The following is a 17,789-nucleotide window of genomic DNA, read 5'->3' on the forward strand; positions in this document are numbered from 1 at the left end:
CATTGTTACACCACTGAGTACAGGACAGTATAATGTAATGAGACACATGAGGATATGACTAGTATAACTGAAAGGGATGTATGATGGGTGTAATATAAATGTGATACAGGTATATAGATCCAGTGTATATAATGTGTGGTGTCACCTCTCTTTCCCAGATCCTCTCTCCCATTGTTACACCACTGAGTACAGGACAGTATAATGTAATGAGACACATGAGGTAATGACCAGTATAACTGATAGGGATGTATGATGGGGTGTAATATAAATGTGATACAGGTATATAGATACAGTGTATATAATGTGTGGTGTCCTCTCTCTTCCCCAGATCCTCTCTCCCATTGTTACACCACTGAGTACAGGACAGTATAATGTAATGAGACACATGAGGAAATGACCAGTATAACTGATAGGGATGTATGATGGGTGTAATATAAATGAGATACAGGTATATACAGTGTATATAATGTGTGGTGTCACCTCTCTTCCCCAGATCCTCTCTCCCATTGTTACACCACTGAGTACAGGACAGTATAATGTAATGAGACACATGAGGAAATGACCAGTATAACTGATAGGGATGTATGATGGGGTGTAATATAAATGTGATACAGGTATATACAGTGTATATAATGTGTGGTGTCACCTCTCTTCCCCAGATCCTCTCTCCCATTGTTACACCACTGAGTACAGGACAGTATAATGTAATAAGACACATGAGGATATGACCAGTATACAGATGGGGCAGGTCCCATCTTGGCTACCTATGGCGAGAGTTTCGCCAGCTCGCCATGGCGCCCGCCATCGCAATACATTTTAAATGCTTGGCGATTCGCCGTGGCGTCTCCGGATGAGTGCAATACCAGTGATCATCCACCAGATGTCACTTTTGAAAACCTCTTTGCGCATGCGTAAAATTTATGCTGCAGCGCGTGCATGAAGCGCAGGAACTAAAGTAAATAATTTATTGTCCCTGGCAAGCCTAGTCAGCGCCTCTCTCACACCACCGGCACGAGCATGATCCCATCTCTTTGAAGGAGAGGATCATGCTGATGCGGGCGGAGAGGCGCTGCCTTTGTTTAACACGAAGGAGCGTCTCTGACGGACGCTCTTGCGACCCAGTTGCACAGACGTTCCAGTAATGAGATGCTTTTGCGTCTGAGTTGTTATTATGGCAGGGTACTACAGTAAAGTACTTTACTACTATTGTGCTGTGTCCAGCAAGTTGTACTGTTCTATAGATAGTGTACACACTAATAAATAAAATTACATTGCATTGCGTACACAATCATTACATTAAATTATACTGTACTGTATTGTACGTCTCATTGGTTTTTTTTGACAGGTGCTGGCCTTTGGTTAGTACAGTATTGTAGTTTTAACACACATAAAAAATTCCGGTTACCAATAAGGCTCTCTTGGCGTCTAAATTTGCATGGGCGCTTGAGCGTCTGTACTTGTACTATACTGGAGCGGCACGGACGCTAATGCGTCTCAGTATACAGTATGTTCTAACGGTGGCCACATTTTGGTGTTATGACATTCACAGTAAGTTACTGATTCGTATAGGGATCATTTTACTTTTGCACACAGTACGGTTACAGTCATGTACAGTATACAGTGGAACTGTAGATTTAGTAAGCTCGTTGAAGTGATACAATGTCTGTAGTTTCACAGGTTTTACGCTCGCCACAAAATATGTCAAAAAAAGTACTGTAACTTAACACCATGCCAACATGGTTAGTTCATAACCCCACTATCCATGTTGGCATGGAGTGGATTTTAAATAGCGTGGCGAGCGTAGCGAGCCACCGAGCCCCGCAAGGGTACTCAGACGCATGGCGCCATAGTGGCGCCGTGAAACTACAGAAGTACTGTACTGTACAGTTTTTCAGTGGTCATTCAGCTGCTACTGTATACATTGCTGTGCTGTACAGTACCTGTCATGTTTTTAAGACAAGCATGTACAGTACAGTAAATTCACAGTTACTGTAGGAACTGATTGCCATGTCGCACGTGATCAGGGCGCCATTTTTATGTGATAAACTACTCAATGGCAGGCGCGCAGAATGCGACGCTTGTTCCGCACAGGACGCACGTGATCAGGGCGCCATTTTTATTATCAAGATAATAAAAGATGGCTGCACCACGCAGAGCGAGGAGAGCGAGGCCCTTCAGGCGCGGAGAGCTCCTCATCCTGGTTGCTTGGCGGGACAGGCCCCTGGTGACCAACAGAGAGGTGGTGGAGGCATACCAGGAGGCTAGCCAAGCCATCAGGGTGCGCTTCAGGAGGGAGAGAACAGTGAGGGCCCTCCAGCGCAGATGGAGCGACCTGGTCCGTCGGGACCCCCAACTGCTGGACTCCCTAAGGGAATGTAAGTATTATACAGTACGCCAATATGGCGCCGTGCGTCTGAGTCCCACTTGCGGGGGTTAGGTGAAATGAGGGAGATTGCTAGACTAATGAGGGAGATTGCTGCTACAGTATTTCAGGGAGTTTCCTGCAGATTGCAGGAGGGTAGGCAACTATGCTGTACAGTACATGCTTGTTGCCATGGGTGATTTCCTACAGCATTTGTTTTCAATGTGGTCCAGAAGCTGGCTGTACCTGCATATGGAATGCTACAGTACAGTACAGTATGTTACAGTGATTTCCATGAGTACACTATTTCATACTGTATGCAGATACAGCCTCAGTCACATACAGATTATAGGCATGCTGCATATCATTTTATGCCTAGCTGCTGGTGCCCCTAGGCATTCCAAACGCCCTAGAAATTTGCCTAATTTACCTATGCCTAGGGCCGGCATTTGTTTTCAATGTGGTCGTTACATGCCTTTTGCCACATGCTACAGTAGTTTCCTACAGTATTTGTTTTCAATGTGTTCATTACATGCCTGTTGCCATGGGGTGATTACCTGCTACAGTAGTTGTCACCTACCTGCTACAGTAGTTGTCACCAGAGATTTCCTACAGCATTTTGTTTTCATGGTGGTCATTACATGCCTGTTGCCATGGGGTGATTACATGATTCTGTAGTTGGCACAGGATTTCCAACAGTATTTGTTTGCAATGTTGTCATGCTACAGTAGTTGTTTGGCACGAGGGATTGCCTACAGTATTTGTTTTCAATGTGGTCTTTACTGTACATGCCTGTTGCCATGGGCTGATTACATGCTACAGTAGTTGGTTGGCACGAGGGATTGCATACGATATTTGTTTTCAATGTGGTCATTACAGTACAGTACATGCCTGTTGCCATGGGTCATTACATGTCCTTACATTCTCATTGCCATGTTGTACAATATTTGCGTGCATTTTTTCATGGGTACTGTATACTGTAACTGTATACTGTATACTGTATTTTTACAGGTATCAGCAGGATGACGCCGCTGGAGAGGCACCAACACCATTGTAAGTACAGTACTGTACTGTACATTGCAGTGCATACTGTATACAGTACTGTATCCTGCTGTATACACAAAGATGGATTTTGACTTTAAAACATGTGGCATACTGCTCCTGGACTTCCTTGCCAGTGCCAGTTGCAGAGGCGGAACTGCACCATTGTCCAAAGTTCAAATAGGGGAGCCACACAATGAGTCCTGGACTGTGGTGTTTGGGGTGGCAGTTGGTGGGTCTACCCTATCTGATCTTTGGACTCTGCTGCAGTCCTGCAACTGCCACTGGCATGGAAGTCAAGCAACAGAGCATTTTTTCCCTCCTGAAATAGGTCATGTTGGGAGGTACAGTAATGTACAGTATGCATGTGGTGTCATACTGTAACACATACAATACAGGTGTGTTACAAAATTTCCTATTTTTGGTTTGCTTTTCCACAGTCCCACCAAGTCAACGGAGCCCGCGGCGGCGTTCGCGCGCACCCACTTCCGAGGAGGAGAGCAGCACCACCCCGGAGGAGGAGGCAGGACACAGCACAGATGGTAAGTACTGTATTGGACTGTATAACACCAGTGTTCCCATGTTCCCGCCATGTGTGCCGAATAATATCATACTTGTGGGCCCGACATGTGTACTGCGTAACACCTGTGGGACCACCATGTGAACCCTATAACACTTGTGGGACCCACATGTGTGCCATGCGGTATAACACCTGGTGTACCTTATACCATCTGGGGTCCAAAGAAGTTACTGTAGTCCATCAAGTTCAACCAACTGAACTGTACGGGACAGTATCTACAGTAACTTGTAACTCATTAGTTACAAGTTACTGTAGATACTGTCCACTACAGTTCAGTTGGTTGACTTAAGTAAAACATACAGTACAGTATCTACAGTACTGTATGGTCCAGTACAGTACATTACTGTACTGAATGTTTACTGTATTTTGTCTTTTTTTCTGTTGCAGTGTCTGAAACTGTCCCCACCGCCCTGGACGCCCGGGAGGGGCCGCCGCAGCAGCAGCAGCAGCAGACGGGAACCAGCGCGGATTGTAAGTATTGGACTGTATAACATCAGGGCTCCCGCCACGTGTTCCGGAAAGTACTGTACTGTACGTGTAGGTCCACCCTGTAACATACAGTAGTACTCTACCTGTACTGTTGTGCAGTAATTCAGGCTGAAAAAAAGAAGTTACTGTAGTCCATCAAGTTCAACCAACTGAACTGTACGGGACGGTATCTACAGTAACTTGTAACTCATTAGTTACAAGTTACTGTAGATACTGTCCACTACAGTTCAGTTGGTTGACTTAAGTAAAACATACAGTACAGTATCTACAGTACTGTATGGTCCAGTACAGTACATTACTGTACTGAATGTTTACTGTATTTTGTCTTTTTTTCTGTTGCAGTGTCTGAAACTGTCCCCACCGCCCTGGACGCCCAGGAGGGGCCGCCGCAGCAGCAGCAGCAGACGGGAACCAGCGCGGATTGTAAGTATTGGACTGTATAACATCAGGGCTCCCGCCACGTGTTCCGGAAAGTACTGTACTGTACGTGTAGGTCCACCCTGTAACATACAGTAGTACTCTACCTGTACTGTTGTGCAGTAATTCAGGCTGAAAAAAAGAAGTTACTGTAGTCCATCAAGTTCAACCAACTGAACTTTACGGGACGGTATCTACAGTAACTTGTAACTCATTAGTTACAAGTTACTGTAGATACTGTCCACTACAGTTCAGTTGGTTGACTTAAGTAAAACATACAGTACAGTATCTACAGTACTGTATGGTCCAGTACAGTACATTACTGTACTGAATGTTTACTGTATTTTGTCTTTTTTTCTGTTGCAGTGTCTGAAACTGTCCCCACCGCCCTGGACGCCCAGGAGGGGCCGCCGCAGCAGCAGCAGCAGACGGGAACCAGCGCGGATTGTAAGTATTGGACTGTATAACATCAGGGCTCCCGCCACGTGTTCCGGAAAGTACTGTACTGTACGTGTAGGTCCACCCTGTAACATACAGTAGTACTCTACCTGTACTGTTGTGCAGTAATTCAGGCTGAAAAAAAGAAGTTACTGTAGTCCATCAAGTTCAAACAACTGAACTTTACGGGACGGTATCTACAGTAACTTGTAACTCATTAGTTACAAGTTACTGTAGATACTGTCCACTACAGTTCAGTTGGTTGACTTAAGTAAAACATACAGTACAGTATCTACAGTACTGTATGGTCCAGTACAGTACATTACTGTACTGAATGTTTACTGTATTTTGTCTTTTTTTCTGTTGCAGTGTCTGAAACTGTCCCCACCGCCCTGGACGCCCGGGAGGGGCCGCCGCAGCAGCAGCAGCAGCAGACGGGAACCAGCGCGGATTGTAAGTATTGGACTGTATAACATCAGGGCTCCCGCCACGTGTTCCGGAAAGTACTGTACTGTACGTGTAGGTCCACCCTGTAACATACAGTAGTACTCTACCTGTACTGTTGTGCAGTAATTCAGGCTGAAAAAAAGAAGTTACTGTAGTCCATCAAGTTCAACCAACTGAACTGTACGGGACGGTATCTACAGTAACTTGTAACTCATTAGTTACAAGTTACTGTAGATACTGTCCACTACAGTTCAGTTGGTTGACTTAAGTAAAACATACAGTACAGTATCTACAGTACTGTATGGTCCAGTACAGTACATTACTGTACTGAATGTTTACTGTATTTTGTCTTTTTTTCTGTTGCAGTGTCTGAAACTGTCCCCACCGCCCTGGACGCCCGGGAGGGGCCGCCGCAGCAGCAGCAGCAGACGGGAACCAGCGCGGATTGTAAGTATTGGACTGTATAACATCAGGGCTCCCGCCACGTGTTCCGGAAAGTACTGTACTGTACGTGTAGGTCCACCCTGTAACATACAGTAGTACTCTACCTGTACTGTTGTGCAGTAATTCAGGCTGAAAAAAAGAAGTTACTGTAGTCCATCAAGTTCAACCAACTGAACTGTACGGGACGGTATCTACAGTAACTTGTAACTCATTAGTTACAAGTTACTGTAGATACTGTCCACTACAGTTCAGTTGGTTGACTTAAGTAAAACATACAGTACAGTATCTACAGTACTGTATGGTCCAGTACAGTACATTACTGTACTGAATGTTTACTGTATTTTGTCTTTTTTTCTGTTGCAGTGTCTGAAACTGTCCCCACCGCCCTGGACGCCCGGGAGGGGCCGCCGCAGCAGCAGACGGGAACCAGCGCGGATTGTAAGTATTGGACTGTATAACATCAGGGCTCCCGCCACGTGTTCCGGAAAGTACTGTACTGTACGTGTAGGTCCACCCTGTAACATACAGTAGTACTCTACCTGTACTGTTGTGCAGTAATTCAGGCTGAAAAAAAGAAGTTACTGTAGTCCATCAAGTTCAACCAACTGAACTGTACGGGACGGTATCTACAGTAACTTGTAACTCATTAGTTACAAGTTACTGTAGATACTGTCCACTACAGTTCAGTTGGTTGACTTAAGTAAAACATACAGTACAGTATCTACAGTACTGTATGGTCCAGTACAGTACATTACTGTACTGAATGTTTACTGTATTTTGTCTTTTTTTCTGTTGCAGTGTCTGAAACTGTCCCCACCGCCCTGGACGCCCGGGAGGGGCCGCCGCAGCAGCAGCAGCAGCAGACGGGAACCAGCGCGGATTGTAAGTATTGGACTGTATAACATCAGGGCTCCCGCCACGTGTTCCGGAAAGTACTGTACTGTACGTGTAGGTCCACCCTGTAACATACAGTAGTACTCTACCTGTACTGTTGTGCAGTAATTCAGGCTGAAAAAAAGAAGTTACTGTAGTCCATCAAGTTCAACCAACTGAACTTTACGGGACGGTATCTACAGTAACTTGTAACTCATTAGTTACAAGTTACTGTAGATACTGTCCACTACAGTTCAGTTGGTTGACTTAAGTAAAACATACAGTACAGTATCTACAGTACTGTATGGTCCAGTACAGTACATTACTGTACTGAATGTTTACTGTATTTTGTCTTTTTTTCTGTTGCAGTGTCTGAAACTGTCCCCACCGCCCTGGACGCCCGGGAGGGGCCGCCGCAGCAGCAGCAGCAGCAGACGGGAACCAGCGCGGATTGTAAGTATTGGACTGTATAACATCAGGGCTCCCGCCACGTGTTCCGGAAAGTACTGTACTGTACGTGTAGGTCCACCCTGTAACATACAGTAGTACTCTACCTGTACTGTTGTGCAGTAATTCAGGCTGAAAAAAAGAAGTTACTGTAGTCCATCAAGTTCAACCAACTGAACTTTACGGGACGGTATCTACAGTAACTTGTAACTCATTAGTTACAAGTTACTGTAGATACTGTCCACTACAGTTCAGTTGGTTGACTTAAGTAAAACATACAGTACAGTATCTACAGTACTGTATGGTCCAGTACAGTACATTACTGTACTGAATATTTACTGTATTTTGTCTTTTTCTTTTAGTTGCGCCAGCTGAAAGCTGCCCCACCACCCAGGAGCAGCAGCAGAGCAGCGACAGCTCAGATAGTGGTAATCATTGTTATTGTTACGCTCACTATTTTCCTACAGTATACAGTAATACTGTATTACTGTTACTGTATTACATTATTTGCTTATTTGACACTACTTGATACTGTCTCTTTTACACACAGGACGCCTGGTCATTGACACAGAGGAAGAGGAAGCGGAGGAGTGGGAGACGCCGGGAACCAGCGCGGATGGTAAGTATTGTACTGTAGAACACCAGTGTTCCCGCCATGTGTGCTGAATAATATCATACTGTACTTGTGGGCCCGACATGTGTACTGCGTAACACCTGTGGGACCACCATGTGAACCCTATAACACTTGTGGGACCCACATGTGTGCCATGCGGTATAACACCTGGTGTACCTTATACCATTTACTGTATGGTACAGTATCTTTACTGTATTTTGTCTTTTTTTTCTGTTGCAGTGTCTGAAACTGTCCCCACCGCCCTGGACGCCCGGGTGGGGCCGCAGCAGCAGCAGCCGGGAACCAGCGCGGATTGTAAGTATTGGACTGTATAACATCAGGGCTCCCGCCACGTGTACCGGAAAGTACTGTACGTGTAGGTCCACCCTGTAACATACAGTAGTACTCTACCTGTACTGTTGTGCAGTAATTCAGGCTGAAAAAAAAGAAGTTACTGTAGTCCATCAAGTTCAACCAACTGAACTGTACGGGACGGTATCTACAGTAACTTGTAACTCATTAGTTACAAGTTACTGTAGATATTGTCCACTACAGTTCAGTTGGTTGACTTAAGTAAAACATACAGTACAGTATCTACAGTACTGTATGGTCCAGTACAGTACATTACTGTACTGAATGTTTACTGTATTTTGTCTTTTTTTCTGTTGCAGTGTCTGAAACTGTCCCCACCGCCCTGGACGCCCGGGAGGGGCCGCCGCAGCAGCAGCAGCAGCAGCAGCAGACGGGAACCAGCGCGGATTGTAAGTATTGGACTGTATAACATCAGGGCTCCCGCCACGTGTTCCGGAAAGTACTGTACTGTACGTGTAGGTCCACCCTGTAACATACAGTAGTACTCTACCTGTACTGTTGTGCAGTAATTCAGGCTGAAAAAAAAGAAGTTACTGTAGTCCATCAAGTTCAACCAACTGAACTGTACGGGACGGTATCTACAGTAACTTGTAACTCATTAGTTACAAGTTACTGTAGATATTGTCCACTACAGTTCAGTTGGTTGACTTAAGTAAAACATACAGTACAGTATCTACAGTACTGTATGGTCCAGTACAGTACATTACTGTACTGAATGTTTACTGTATTTTGTCTTTTTTTCTGTTGCAGTGTCTGAAACTGTCCCCACCGCCCTGGACGCCCGGGAGGGGCCGCCGCAGCAGCAGCAGCAGCAGACGGGAACCAGCGCGGATTGTAAGTATTGGACTGTATAACATCAGGGCTCCCGCCACGTGTTCCGGAAAGTACTGTACTGTACGTGTAGGTCCACCCTGTAACATACAGTAGTACTCTACAGTAATTCAGTACAGAATTTCTATTCCTCCAGCCTCAGTACAGTAGATGGCCGTGTGTCCCAAGTACTGTATACAGTTGGCATGTTAGTGAACAAAGGCCTGTTACAGTATTTGTACCGTATAACAACTGGGGTCCAACCATTTACTCTACTGTATGTTTATTTAGTCTTTTTATTTACAGTTACAACATCCCAAAGCGTCCCCACCACCCATATGACCCTCCGCCCCCGACGCCGCAGAAGCAGTGCACCCTCTCCCTCCGGCCCATCAACAGCTGGTAAGTACTGTACTGTACATTACTCCTGATTTCATCTGGGACAGACGGCAGGGGTGATACTGTACATAGACAACGGGGACACTGACAGGAAACAGGTGCCAAACAGTCTGTATGACCTAACCTCTCCTGCCAGCGCAGCGACCGTGACACATCCAGAAGCCGCGTCCAGAATACATTTACTGTAGGTGACCAGAATTGTGTTGCAATTGTCACGGTTACACTACTGAATACTGTATGTGTTCTGGATACTGTACAGTACAGTATGTTTCAAACTAACCTCTTTTTCTGTTCTTTTCCGCAGTTCCACCCACCCAGACGACCCTCCGCCACCGCCGCCGCAGGACCACTGAGCCATCCCCCTCCAGGCCATTGGCAGCTGGTAAGTACTGTACAGTACTCTGATTTCATCTGGGACAGAGACAGCAGGGGTGATGCACAGACAATGGGGGCACTGACAGGAAACTACTGTACATGGTTTATACTATCCATACGACTTCCGCTCTCCTCCCAGCACGACGGCCGTGACACATCCAGATGCTAAGGCCAGAATAGATTTTGTTTACCATAATTGTGGTGCAACTGTCATTTACTGTACAGTACTGATAACGCAGATATTTATCTGATAAGATTAGATATGATTGATAACCCAAAGTTGTATTTATTTACCTTATTACCTTTAAATATAACGGCAACGCTGAAATGATTGCACACCCACACAACCTTGTTATAAAATGTATGACAATGCTTTATTTAAAGAATAGCTTCATTACAGGTATTTGCAAATGCAGACTAACACAAGAAACATAAAACTGACTAGCTAATACTTAAACAGTAATTCTAAATCAAATCAAAATGGACACCTTTCAAGGACAGTGATCAGCCATGATTAAACCTCCTTCATAATTACCTCCAGCCCCCCGTGCTTGCTGGTTCTTCCTCAACTGCCTTCCCCCTCCTTCTATAACTCTGATATTTAAGCCTTAATCACATTAATTAATTAATTACTCATAAGCATTGAGTCTTATTGGAAAGCTCTGCTTTCAATCATGATGTCATAATTAACCCAACACCCAACTTCAGTGGCCTTGTGGGTCTACGCATGTGTGGCCTTGTTCCCATATTATTCAGTTTGTGGAGACTACTGTACAGTAGCTTTCTGTCCTTGCTACATTATACTGTCAACATCACATTCTTACTGTAAGCTTCTAAAACCAAAAACAATTCTCTATAACAAATCACTTTTATAGCACTGTTCTGAATGATCAGCCATTTTATAATGTTATTATGCAAGTCATGGTTCAACAAAATGGCTGCAGTTTCTGACATACTGTATTATAACTGTTTAGCGCAAAGGGAAGGCCTCATACGCAGTGAATAGTACAGTACATTGTGCAACAAGCTAAAGTCATCTGCAGCAATAATAGCAGCAGTCAGGAAAACAGAATATAATAAAAGCATAGATTTATTGATTCGTTGATTTTCTGTATTATCAGTACACATTACTGAACATGTGTCCTGAATACTGTACAGTACAATACAGTACTTTAACCTACATTTTTTTCCTTTGCTTTTTTCACAGGTAACCTTGACCGTGAAAGGCTGCGTGCCCTGTGGCCCATATTTCACCATATGGTGCATATGGTGTGCAGAGCTGTGTGGGACAGCCAAACTCCCCCAGAGGACCCATTGTCTAGAGGTAAATCATACTGCACTGTTTCTCTTCACCATGCTGGAAAGGGATATACAGTACTGTACAGTAGGAGTCATTATTTCAAATGACTTAAAGGCAGGAAAGCAATAGTACAGTAGCAAAGCAATGATGAAGGCTAGTCAGATGCTTAGTTGCATAGGGAGAGGAATCAGTAGCCGAAAAAAGAAGAGGGAACAGAGAAGGGAAAGGGGGTACATGATAGAAATCTTTAAATATACTGTATCAAGGGTTTGAACATACTGTAGTAAGTAGGGAAATTTTCTTCACACGAAAAGAAGTTATACTGTAGAACATGAGGACATGCACTGAAACTGGAGGGAGGTACTGTACAGGTAAGGGGGGTTACTCCGTGTTGAGTTAGTGCATGCTCGCACAACCTATTAATTTGATTATTCCCTGATTTAAACAGGTTAGGTAGACCCCAGATTTTAATCAAGTACAGGGGTGCTGTTCCCTACAGCATTAGGTACATGTTTCAAGGCAGGAGAAGGAAAAGGCTGTCTGGGGGAACGCACTGAAAAAATGTTTATTAAAATGTAACTTTTATTAATTTTATTTTTAATATTCCCTATCTTACAATATCGAGGGGTAAGATAGGGAATATTCAAAATAAAATTAATAAAATGTACTGTACAGGTCAAATGTTAGAAAGAATTACTTCACAGAAAGGGTAGTGGATAAGTGGAATAGCCTCCCATCAGAGGTGGTAGAGGCCAAGGGGGGTATTCAATGTTAGGGGCACGGCTGTCGAGCTAGCGCGACAGCCGTGCCCCTGTCCCGTTCTCGGTGAGCTCGCCTGGAGCTCGGCAGTCGGGATTCAATGTCCCGGCCGCCGAGCGTCGAGAAGGGGGCGTGGCCGCGAGTTGCGGCCGGGAAGTGACAAGCTGCAGCCGGCAGCTCGTCACTTCCCGGCTGTTCTCGGCAGAACGAGCCCGACAGCTAGAGATGTCGGGCTTGTTCTGGCAGGAAACCCTGTTCAATGCTGTCGGGGAAGACAGCATTGAATAGGGCCCGTCGAGCATCTCCCCCACGGGAGATGCTCAACGGAGATTGAATATCCCCCTAAGACGGTAGAACATTTTAAACATGCTTGGGATAGGCTTATGAATATCCTTACAAAGAAATAAGGATTAAAAAGGGTTAAGATGACCTGAAGGATAAATAAGGGCCAGACTAGATGGGGCAAATGGTTCTTACAGTATCTGCCGTCAAATTCTACTACAGTACAGTACAGTATATGTTTCTACAGTTACTGTATTTATCTTAAAGTAGGGTTTTAGTTACTGTATCGTAATACTGTACTACAGTATCCCTTTTTTCCCCCCACAGAAAACCTCAGGAGGACCTTATTGAACATTGAAATGGTTCTCCACCAATTGGTGGACCAATTATTTATTGGCGCCTTCCGCCAGCTTTAGTTTTTTTTTTTTTTTTTTTTAATAAAGTTACAAACGTTCAATACTGTAGTTTTGGCTCTTTCTTTATTAACGGAAGATGATTTGGGATACAATCAGTGGGGAAAGGGAAACGAGGTACTGTACTGTAGAGTAACGAACAATACAAAAGATACTGTAAAGATACTGTACAAACAAACACGAACAACATCAATTTTTTAATTATAATTTTTTTATTTTTTAAGGGGGGGACAGGGTGGTCAATTACAGTACACTTTTATTGACAGCAAGCAGAGGGATGACAAGAGATACAGTCGAATCAGTGGGGAAGAGGTAACAAGATGCAGTACAGCACAGAGGAAAAAAACAATGCTAACATCACACACTCCTTTTTTTTTTTCTTTTTATTAATTTTTTTTATTTTTGCTTTTTGTATACAGTATATATATTTTTTTTATAATTGTTTGGGGTGGGTGTGTAGGAACAGCATCACACACACATGGTAAACAGACCAGTGAAGAGAAATACTGTACTGTAGGGTGGGGTGAGGTGTGTGGGGGTGTGTGGGGGGGTTGTATTTTTTTATCCTTTTTTTGTGGGGGTACAGTAGTTTGTAACACTGACACACACAGAGGACAGATCGGTGAAGGAAAATAGCAGATGTTGGATGCACGGCGCCAAAATGGACTCAGCTGCAACTGGAAAGAAACACTTTTATTGACAGCACATGGTATACTAGGGATACAGTACAGTCGAATCAGTGGGGGAAGAGGTAACAAGATGCAGTACAGCACAGAGGAAAAAAACAATGCTAACATCACACACTCCTTTTTTTTTTTTCTTTTTATTAATTTTTTTTATTTTTGCTTTTTGTATACAGTATATATATATTTTTTATATTTGTTTGGGGTGGGTGTGTAGGAACAGCATCACACACACATGGTAAACAGACCAGTGAAGAGAAATACTGTACTGTAGGGTGGGGTGAGGTGTGTGGGGGTGTGTGGGGGGGTTGTATTTTTTTATCCTTTTTTTGTGGGGGTACAGTAGTTTGTAACACTGACACACACAGAGGACAGATCGGTGAAGGAAAATAGCAGATGTTGGATGCACGGCGCCAAAATGGACTCAGCTGCAACTGGAAAGAAACACTTTTATTGACAGCACATGGTATACTAGGGATACAGTACAGTCGAATCAGTGGGGGAAGAGGTAACAAGATGCAGTACAGCACAGAGGAAAAAAACAATGCTAACATCACACACTCCTTTTTTTTTTTTCTTTTTATTAATTTTTTTTTTTTTTGCTTTTTGTATACAGTATATATATTTTTTTTATATTTGTTTGGGGTGGGTGTGTAGGAACAGCATCACACACACATGGTAAACAGACCAGTGAAGAGAAATACTGTACTGTAGGGTGGGGTGAGGTGTGTGGGGGTGTGTGGGGGGGTTGTATTTTTTTATCCTTTTTTTGTGGGGGTACAGTAGTTTGTAACACTGACACACACAGAGGACAGATCGGTGAAGGAAAATAGCAGATGTTGGATGCACGGCGCCAAAATGGACTCAGCTGCAACTGGAAAGAAACACTTTTATTGACAGCACATGGTATACTAGGGATACAGTACAGTCGAATCAGTGGGGGAAGAGGTAACAAGATGCAGTACAGCACAGAGGAAAAAAACAATGCTAACATCACACACTCCTTTTTTTTTCTTTTTATTATTTTTTTTTCTTTTTGCTTTTTGTATTTTTTTAATATTATTTTTGATTTTTTATGTTTTTATTTTTATTATGTTTTGTTTTACTGTACAGTACAGTAGGTTTATTTTTGCAGGGGGTTAGGAACAGTGACACACACACGGAAAATAGATGGGTAAAAGGAAATACTGTACCGTATGGTGTGGTTGAAGTTCATCACCAAGTTGTGTACAAGAGAGGACAAACTCTGGGCAATGGTGTTACTGTAGGCAATGGTGGTAAAGGTGGTAAATGATTGAGACGGACCCACGGTGTTAACCTCTTCATCCGTAGTAGTCCATTGATTGTATTGACTATCTTGGTTTTATGGTGCTCCTGAAGTACAATCTTTTTGCCACATCTTGTAATGATGTCTTTGGTCAAATTACTTGGCAGTGCAAATTTCCCAGCCTTGCCATAGTAGTTGACACGATTTGCCCATGTCAAATAGACTTCAAATGGCACATGCTCTTGGAAAAGAAATTGTGCATATCTGTTGAGTTTTTGATCTGCTTTTCCATAAAGCACGTTCTCAGTTTCTGCCGTGATGTCAGTAAGGGGAATATCGGGCAGAAGAGGACCAAGAATTTCCCTGGGTTTCAACACTGCAGGGGTGCTGCACTGAATGGGTTGTCGAGGAAGCTGCAAAGTTACTTCATCAAAGTTCACCACTGGATGTGCTGGTGAAGACAGTTGTTCATGTGTGTTGAAGTCCATTCTGCTGTCCACTTCACCGGGTGCATCCACTTCACCGGGTGCATCCACCTCGCCGCCAGCATCCACTTCGCAGAGTGCATCCAGTTCGCCGAATGCATCCACTTCGCCTGGTCCATCCAATTCACAGAGTTCGCCGAGTGCATCCAGTTCGCCAAATGCATCCACTTCACCCGATCCTTCCAATTCGCAGAGTGCACCCGATCCTTCCAATTCGCAGATTGCACCCAGTCTGCCAGGTCCATCCTCAATGTGACATACAGGCACATCTACTCCATGCGTTTGTGGTGTGTGTTTCTTCATTGCGTTGCCGATGGCGTCCTTCACCGCTTCGATGAGGGCGTCCTTCACTGATTCGATGAGGGCATCCTGCATTGATCCGATGGTGTCCTTCAAGGCATTTTTCAGCACAGCATTTTCTATCTCCAGCCGATGTACCTTCGCTTGAAGGTCCTGTGCTCCATGGTCATCTTGCAGGTTGTCCGTCATCTTCCCCAATTCTTTTGCTCCAGAAAGATTGGCAAAATCAAGCTTTCTTCTTGGTGAAGAATGTATTTGCTGACCTGGGTTTGAAACAAAATTTAAAACCAAACAATCTTCATTTACATTATTACCCACTGTCTGTAACAGGGTTTCAGCCATGCTGAGCACTGGCACATGTTCAGGCACTTCAGTCTCCTTCTGGGATGGGCCAGCTTCATTACCCACCGCCTGTACCAGGGTTTGATCCATGCTGAGCACTGGTACATATCCAGCCACTTGAGTCTCCTTCTGGGATGGGCCAGCTTCATTATCTGCAATAAATAACTGCACATTGTTAACTTGATTCAAAACACCACCAAAGAGTTGCAAACAACCATTCTTGGCCTTGGCATTTTTCCTTGGCTTCACAGGTACATTCTCTTTTTGGGCATTCTTCTTTGTCTTTTTGGGTGGATGTTGCGGAGCCATTGCAGCCAAAGACAATTGTCTTTTGGTGGGACGTGCACTGCGTTTTCCATAGAAGGTTCCACTTGGTACGCTCATTGTTGTTTGTCTACAAAAAAATATAATAAAACATTAAATTGTGTACAGTAAACAGGAAAGCATGTTAAGCACAATACTGTACATTATGGTTAAAATACAATAACATCTAATCATGTTCACAACAGTTTAAACTTTTATGTCCAACGTCTAGTCAGGCTGAACAGCCAGAGCACTACAGTACCAAAGTCAGCCATTTTAAAATCATGTGTATCACTGCAATAAAAAATGCTACAGTATGTTAAACAGTTTCAAAAAATTATTTACAATGGTTCAACCACAGTGTTTGACTCCACCCCAACCCAAAATAATAAATAAGCTTCTAGTGCGTCTCATTTGCAAGTGACTCTCCTTTCCTTTGCAAATGAGTCTCCTTTGTAAGTGAGTCACATTCGCAAGTGAGTCTCATTTGCAGGTAAATTCATTTGCAGATGAGTCTCATTTGCAAGTGTCTTTCAGACTCGTGGGAAAGCAGACTCCTGGGCGTCCCAGGAAAGCCACCTGGCTACGGTACTGGCTGGGCTTGCGTCCTATTTGCTATTGCGACCGAAGCGCCGGGAGAAGGGAGCGTGCTGCAAGGGGTCCGTGCTTTACGTACATGGCACGCTGGATACCGCTCGAGCGAGTTTCACTCGGGAGCTTACGAAATGGCGCCAAAAGCCGTGCAGACACGTGGCCAGGCCACGGAGGGAATCACGGAGTTACAGCAAACTGGCTACGGTACTGGCTGGGCTTGCGTCCTATTTGCTATTGCGACCGAAGCGCCGGGAGAAGGGAGCGTGCTGCAATGGGTCCGTGCTTTACGTACATGGCACGCTCGATACCGCTCGAGCGAGTTTCACTCGGGAGCTTAGGAAATGGCGCCAAAAGCCGTGCAGACACGTGGCCAGGCCACGGAGGGAATCACGGAGTTATAGCTAACTGGCTACGGTACTGGCTGGGCTTGCGTCCTATTTGCTATTGCGACCGAAGCGCCGGGAGAAGGGAGCGTGCTGCAATGGGTCCGTGCTTTACGTACATGGCACGCTCGATACCGCTCGAGCGAGTTTCACTCGGGAGCTTAGGAAATGGCGCCAAAAGCCGTGCAGACACGTGGCCAGGCCACGGAGGGATTCACGGAGTTACAGCTAACTGGCTACGGTACTGGCTGGGCTTGCGTCCCATTTGCTATTGCGACCGAAGCGCCGGGAGAAGGGAGCGTGCTTTACGGACTAACTAAGGCAAAGCTTTTATCTGGCTACGAGCGTCTCAGTATGCTACAGTAATACAGGGCAAAGTTACGCTATTTTAATATAGAAATCATTAAAGAGATAGAAAAAGATTTACCGTTCAGGTACTTTTGCAACAAGCAGTTGAAATGAGCTGGATTCCGTGAGGCCAGCAACGATTTCAAATGCAGGAATTCAAGCAGAAGTACAGAAACAGTAGCACGAAACTTCAGCGAGTTGTGAGAGGAGCCGGACAGCAAGT

The 17,789-nt window shown here is 44.5% G+C and overlaps 1 protein-coding gene and 1 long non-coding RNA gene across 2 annotated transcripts in view; one reads left to right on the plus strand and one right to left on the minus strand.

Moving 5' to 3' along the window:
* The window catches only part of LOC146036347 (saoe class I histocompatibility antigen, A alpha chain-like), a 243,857-nt gene that overhangs the window by 107,128 nt on the left and 118,940 nt on the right, over positions 1-17,789 (minus strand). The gene's annotated exons all lie outside the window — the stretch shown is intronic.
* LOC146036351 (uncharacterized) lies at positions 9,344-12,829 on the plus strand. Its single transcript, XR_014460803.1, has 4 exons — positions 9,344-9,735; positions 10,037-10,114; positions 11,315-11,431; positions 12,776-12,829. It is a non-coding gene; the product is annotated as an uncharacterized LOC146036351 (long non-coding RNA).

The sequence above is a fragment of the Crinia signifera genome, chromosome 9, assembly GCF_055691185.1.
Source record: "Crinia signifera chromosome 9, ASM5569118v1, whole genome shotgun sequence".
Lineage (NCBI taxonomy): Eukaryota > Metazoa > Chordata > Amphibia > Anura > Myobatrachidae > Crinia > Crinia signifera.